General features: G+C 42.9%; 1 long non-coding RNA gene, 1 other non-coding gene and 1 pseudogene across 2 annotated transcripts; 1 reads left to right on the plus strand and 2 right to left on the minus strand.

Annotated features, from left to right (window-relative positions):
* On the plus strand, positions 1 to 72 carry trnac-gca (transfer RNA cysteine (anticodon GCA)). The gene has a single exon. It is a non-coding gene; the product is annotated as a tRNA-Cys (tRNA).
* Positions 73 to 710: 638 nt separating this feature from the next.
* Positions 711 to 3,270, minus strand: LOC111950967 (protein O-glucosyltransferase 3-like; annotated as a pseudogene).
* A 106-nt stretch (positions 3,271 to 3,376) lies between these two features.
* On the minus strand, positions 3,377 to 6,977 carry LOC111950198 (uncharacterized). The gene is made up of 2 exons (XR_011473982.1): positions 6,891 to 6,977; positions 3,377 to 6,060 (listed from the first exon to the last, which is right to left on the minus strand). It is a non-coding gene; the product is annotated as an uncharacterized lncRNA (long non-coding RNA).
* Positions 6,978 to 7,237: the final 260 nt, after the last annotated feature.

Genomic DNA, 7,237 nt, shown 5'->3' on the forward strand with positions numbered 1-7,237 from the left:
GGGGGTATAGCTCAGTGGTAGAGCATTTGACTGCAGATCAAGAGGTCCCCGGTTCAAATCCGGGTGCCCCCTCTTTTTTGTTTTCTGGCACGTGTGAATTTGAACCCTAGTTATTGACGTTTCTGGTCGTCCATGGATGTTTCAATAAAAAAAAATCACAACAGTACGGTCGAAGAAAATAGGTCGTTTAATTGCACAATCATTGTGGCTTTAGAAGAGTCCAAAAAGCAACCAATCTATATGGCAACAACACATTTATAATATTGTAGCCATCTAATATATATTTTTTAAGTTATGGTAGTGAATAACAAAAACAAAGGACATGATCATCTTGGTCAATAAAAGGTTAACACAACATCAACAGCAATCTTTTATACAAATGTAATAATGGTGACCATCAATGATCATACAATTACACAAAATGCAGTATGAAATATCACTCAGGACAGTGAAAACAGATGCTTCTGCATAATGGTCTTGTCAATAAAACGGTCATATTCCAGGCCCAGTAAAGTGAGCTGTGACAAGGTCTGTCTGGCTCAAACCACATTTTATATTTGATCGTCTATACGAGTGTTGGTACATCCACTTAGCTGTCCTGGTCTCACAGTACTTCTTCCTTGCATTTAATCTCCATCAACAAGCAAGCAGAAGTCCAAGGCACTTTCTGTATTGAAATAGCTAGTGTCTCTTCCCTTTCTTTTCCCAATGTTGATCAGAGTTCATCCTCCAGGCTGGAATCATCTCTTTGAGGCTCTTGCTGACAGCTGCAAAGGGCACTCTGGTCAGATGTCTGGGGAACCAGCTTCATGTCTGGATGCAGTGTGGGCTGGTTGGTCTGACGCTCAGAGTACATCTGTTATGGAAGAAGACAACTTTCCTAGCTGCGTTTCTTTTTCTCATACACAGTACAGTATCTGAGTTGACACTGCAGTAAAAGTATCAATGATAATAATAGTACCTTAATTTATCTGAGCTGATTTAGCATTGGCATGCATAGCAAATAAAGACAATTACCCGTAGAACACTGTAATAGTAACAGTACAATCTGTTAGGTTGTACGAGCTGTCGTACAATCGTCTGGCCTGCTTTAGCTATCGCTTGTGCGTCATCATCATTCCCCTGTAGGGGAAAATAAAGAAATCCATATCTTAATCAAATATCCACAAAAACCTGGCTAGATCCTATTCATTACAACATGCATTTGCATTTCAAGTATCCCAAAATGTACATGGTAGCAAATACATATTGATTCAAACATTGGCACTCTTTCTCTTTCATACCGTTGCCCACTCAATCTTTTGGATGAGGTCAGAGACTCCTCTTCACGGGGATGTAGTGGGTGCCTGGCTTCAGGTGGGTGTAGAAATGCTTGTAATTTGATTAATTCTGCTTCAGCACCAGGCTGTTCCCCAGCATCAGCTAAGGGAACATGTAAGGAGCCACTGTGCCATTAACATTCACCGGATACTTAAACTGTAAATGGGAAAGGGCTGTATATTACGCCACGGTGTGAAAGTTTAGAATTCACTTTTATTTTATTGTGGCTACCAATTTTTATTTTTGGGAACCTGCTGGCTTTGGGTGGAATGTTCAGAATGTTCCCCCACCTTGAAGAAGTCAAAGAATCCAACAAGATTTGCTTTGCCCAGATCCTTCTCCCTTTCCCTGAAAAAGAACCAGCCAGTTATTCTGGCGTCTCGCAGCTCTGGGTTTTTCTTGGACAGAGTGACCAGGTGTAGGCGCTTTTCACGACTGTCCCGGCCACAGAATAAGGCTTGTTCTGTTTTGTTGGACCAAGGGGGACCTAGAGGCCAAGGAAACGGAGTAATGTGCATGTGAGTAATGAGGTGTAAGTAAGCAGAATTAGCTCAAGAGAGAATGTAAGAAGTAATGTGTCTTACCTGTGTTGCCCTGGACTGACAGCAGGTCATTGGAAATGCCCCTCAGGGTCTCCAGGGTGGAGTGAGTGTTGTCATAGGTGGGGAGGATGATGTCTCGGGTGTCTGTGGAACCACACCAGAAGATGATTGGAACAGCCCCAGGAATGTCATCTGCTTCCTTGTTTCCATTGGCCAGTCTCCCACATTAATGTAAAATTCCATATCAGGAAACCTCACCTCATATTGAAAATATCTTATTATGTGAATTTCTGGGGAGGGGCAAATAAGTACCATCGGACAGTTAAGAAAGGACCATGATCATACTTATTGATGAAAGGACAGAGACCAGCACACACAAACTCACCTATAACTAATAGTGCACACAGTTTTACCTTACTGCATAGTGAGAGGAACATTTCATCAGAGAACTAGTTAAATAAAGGTTACATTTTTTATTTTATTCGAAAAAATGATCTTGATGTCAATGTATTTTCCCAGGGAGCAGCGGTACAGCTGGTTGTCGATTACAGCATAGTGAATGAGACATCCTCTGTTGGAGAACCGACGGGGAACCTCCTGTAGGAGGCGCTGCAGGGCAATGAAGGGGAAGGCACTGAAGTCTGAACAAATATTTATATTGACTATGTCCGTCCTAGCTCGCTCATTAATGTCAATCGAAATTACTGATAGCCTCTTATCTATTTACTCGCCCCCCCCCCCCCCCCCTTATGCCATAGATTGTACATCTCAATTGTCAGTAAAAAACACATTTGTTTAAGCAAATCAGCCATATCAGCTATGTTTTTTTTTTAAAGCAGTAAAAGAGGCTGAATTAGGGTTGCCAACTTTCTCACTACCAAATAAGGGACAAAAGGTGGCGTGCCAGTGCACGGTCACACGGCGGTGTGGGTGTGGTGTTATGGGAATTAATAAACAGTGTATATTCATAGTCTTATTATTAGTAGAAAGGAACCATCGCCTCTGTCCAGGGGAAGGTGGATGCGGACATGCTGCTTCTGAACGAGTCTTTACCTGCACGTAAAGAGGAGATCAAAAGTAGTTAAATCACCTCGATTATAGGAACAAGAACATAACCGTAGGGACAGTTGGAGTAATGTTCAGCCCGCAAATATTAGGCTCTATAGGGGAATAAAGGGGTGCCCAATCGTATACATTGTTTAAGACGTTAAGAGTTACATTTTGTGCATCAATAAAACATAGGCTACAGCAACAAAAACAAGTAGTTTATTTGATGACAAACTCCCCATTGTATGAGATCTCAATTGATCTTGGGGTGAAATGCCTTCAAAGGGTTGGGTTACTAAACAGTTTCCCCAAAAATAACTTTAGTAAGGGACTGACCAGCAGATGAAGGAATGAAATTCATGAAATAATTGACATAGACAAAGAGCCTCATCCTCTCCCACTGCCAACCACTGAGCTTCCTCTCACTACAATATATCACCATATTATCAACATGGATTCAATAAATGTACAGATTCATTATTTGTTTTATTAATGTTTTTCAACTATAAATACATAGGCCAATAAGAAATGATTTTCACAAAAACATTAAATATCTGCACAATGTTACTCAAAACGGTCACCCTTTGTTAGAGTATTGACTCTTTCTCCCAATCATCACTGCTCAAGTAGTACTCTCCATCTGTAGTTGTATCTGAGTCATACTCCTCAAAGTCTGACAAACTGGAGCTAGTGATGGGCAGTAGTTCCTTGGGGCCTTGAATGACTTGCAACTTCTGATCAATGATAAGTGAGTTTAAAATCTCTGTGTGCCAAGTCGATGACTCATTGAACCGTAGAGGCATAGGCAATGTCAGGCTCTTGCTGTCTGTTTTTATTAGACTAATATAGGTTCTCTGAGTGCTAGAGAAAGCTCTGGAAAGGGTCCTGGGTGGGCGATCAAGGTCCCCTGGCCCTCTGATATCCTCCAGACTCCTTAGGTACCTTGTGGGGGCCATATCAGTTCCTGTGGAGATGCGCCTGTTTCTTGATGTTCGGTTTGAGTAAATGTTGGTGACAGAGATGGAGCGGCCATGTTTCAGGCCAAAATCAGTAGTGGTTGGAGAGTTGTTGGAGTATGAGAGCTGTGTGGGTTTAAAACAGGCAGTTCTACTACTATCTGATCTACTGTCCTTACCCATTGAGCTAGAGAAGACATCTTCATTCTTTGTGTTTAGGCTAAAATGACTGGTTCTAGAACTTCCAGAGTCCTTATGGGATTGACTCCCAAAATAGGGTGAATGTGGAGGATTTGTTCGACTTAATTCTTCTTTTGACAGCGATGGGTTTCCATTTTTCTCAGTTGATATTGTGTTCCTCTCTTTATCATGAATATCTAACTGTGCATTCTTGGATGCTAATTTAACTGTGGATATTGTCAGCCCATTGCAGCCTCTGTTTTGTTGTCTTAGATGACCTGCCACATTACGTTGAAGGTCAATGGGTTTCAGCACTTCTTTGACCTCTGGAGACCTCTTCCCTGTCCGTCTATTCTCACTGATGACACTAGCTCCCTCAAGTGTTGATGACACCGTTTTCCCCTTTCTACCAAACAACACACTCTTTTCCTCAATGTGTTTGCTACTGAATATCAGTCTGAGGCGATTCAGTATCTGATCTACTTTCCGGTTGCTTCTGTAACCAGTGGGCTCTTTTTCAGTCCTATCAGAGATAAGAGTTGCGTCCTGAGCAGGCGGGCCCAAGCTATTCTTTCTAATCTGAGATGCAAACAAATCCTTATTTGAAGTCTGACATTTAAATCCACTGATATTATGTATTTCACTATCAATAATCTCTGAACCAGTCACTTTTATTTTTTCCCCTATCATCAACTGTTTTGTGTCTGCTGGGGCACTGTGTGTACCACCATAGGATCTGGTGAGATCAGTCATATGATCTGGTGAAACTGGGGGGCTGTGAAGATGTGACTGAAGCCTGTGAGAGGCCCTGGAGCTGAGGCTGGAGAGAGAATGAGTCTTAACTGCCAGACTGGGACCTGTGTCATATACACCTGAATAATATGCATGGTACTTGAACATTCTTTGGTTATTAGATTGAACGGAGGCATTCGTCTGCAGAATCCTCTGTTGGCTGATGGCTTTTGATAAACCAACCTGGGCTGCTAAGTTATGCTGCTTCGCCAACATGTTGATTCTCTCAGAAGATGACATCCATCTTGTGTTACTGGGTGGCGAGTAGGGGGAGTGATTGTCACCAGCTGTATCCATAGATACAGCCTTGGTTAAATGTCTATCAAGTGACTTGGACCTGTTAGGGTATTTTGGACTCTCAGTTGCTGTATCTAAAGTGTTCTTAGACATGGGGAGAGAGTTAAATATCAAAGATGAGCTTAATCTGGCCCTACATCCAAGAGGGTAATGAGGCAGTGTAGTACGAGGCAGGATTCTGTTGAGGCTCTGGGGTGGGAAACATTGTAGGTCAGAGGCAGGGAACAAGGTGAGATGACTACTTGAAATGTGCTGTCTCAAGGTGACTGGACTCTCTCGGTGGTCAGAGGAGGAGGGGAGGCCGGAGGGGAGGTTGGAGGGTAGGTCGGAGGAGAGGTTGGAGGGTAGGTCGGAGGAGAGGTTGGAAGGGAGGACGGAGGTGAGGTTGGAGGAGAGGCCGGAGGCTTCAGCCTGGGTCTCTACATAGTGGGAGGTGGGCAGTGTGGTGGAGCTGCTTGGTCTTAGCAAGGAGAACATTCCTGGTGACTCCACACTCCATGGCCTGATCAAGGACAAATGGCGAGCTGGTGTTACGGCCCGACCAGAGGCCTTCTGAAGCTGGCTCCTCTTCAAGTTAGAAGACTGAAGTTTTGGTGGTTGATGTGAGCTGTGAAAGGGAATGTTCTTAACCTCAGGGGAAAGACTCTCCACAGTGTCAGTCCTGGGCAGGGACTGCTCTTGAGGTGCAAGGAAGGGGCAGGAGATGTCAGAGTGGTGGGGGCGGATGGGGCAGCTACATATGTTCCGATTTGGGCTAAAGGGAATAGGCGTTTTCAATTCAGCTGATGGTTGGATGTTTTCTCCTTTCCGAGGGTTAGATGTAGGATCCTCATGCTTCACTGGTGGGTGTCTGGCTGACTGTGGTGCTGACGCTGGTCCAGTCACTCCAGAACTTTCTTGGTCCTCTCTCTGATTCTGACCTATGGCTGGCCATTGAAGAGAACAAGATTGGTACATTGACCTTTGACACAGTTGTTCACATTTTTATTAACCATTTATTTGCTAGGAAACCAGCCTCTTTGAGAGACATAATCAAATTTATTTACTAAGTATGTGTATACATTGAGTGTACAAAATATTAAGAACACCCCCCCCCTCAATTTGCCAGGCATGGACTCTACAAGGTGTCGAAAGCGTTCCACAGGGATGCTGGCCCATGTTGACTCCAATGCTTCCCACAGTTATGTCAAGTTGTCTGGATGTCCTTTGGGTGGTGGACCATTATTGATACACACAGGAAACTGTTGAGCATGAATAACCCAGCAGCATATTGCAGTTCTTGACACAAACTCGTGCGCCTGGCACCTACTACCATACCCCGTTCAAAGGCACTAAAATGTTTTTTTACCCTCTGAATGGCACACATACACAATCCATGTCTCAAGGCTTACAAATCCTTTAACCTGTCGCCTCCCCTTCATCTACACCGATTGAAGTGGATTTAACAAGTGACATCAATAAGGGATAATAGCTTTCACCTGGTTTCACCTGGTTAGTCAATGTCATGGAAAGAGCAGGTGTTCTTAATGTTTCGTACACTCAGTGCATATCAAATCAAGGATAACAGAAGTAACCACATCTAAACATATATGGCTCCATTTGTGTGTACATGGGTTACAGAATCCTCAAGTGAACTGTTTAAGTGTCTGTTTCACTCCCCGTCCAAACTAGGAGCCACCATAGCTGCAATCATAACACACAGTTTACTATCTGTCCTTTAGTAAAGAACCAGAGGAGGACTGAAGCCATTACACACCTGTGGAGCTCTCCTGCTTTCCACCTGTTTCCAGTAGATCTGTTCTCCTCTTCCCTATTTCATCCTCATGGAAGGCAGCAGGTCCAATCTCCTGTAAATATATATATATATATATATATATATATATATATATATATATATATATATGAGAGAGAGAGAGAGAGAGAGAGAGTGAGAGAGAGAGAGAGAGAGAGAGAGAGAGAGAGAGAGAGAGAGAGAGTTAAGTATGCAAATCATGTCTATTTTTAGACATCACCTGCTATGCTTGGTGCAAACATACAATAGAGGGATTTGAATCAATATTTGCATTTATATAATATAATATATATTATATATATATATATATA

This window comes from Salvelinus sp. IW2-2015, linkage group LG23 (genome assembly GCF_002910315.2).
Source record: "Salvelinus sp. IW2-2015 linkage group LG23, ASM291031v2, whole genome shotgun sequence".
In the NCBI taxonomy this organism is placed as follows: Eukaryota; Metazoa; Chordata; class Actinopteri; order Salmoniformes; family Salmonidae; genus Salvelinus; species Salvelinus sp. IW2-2015.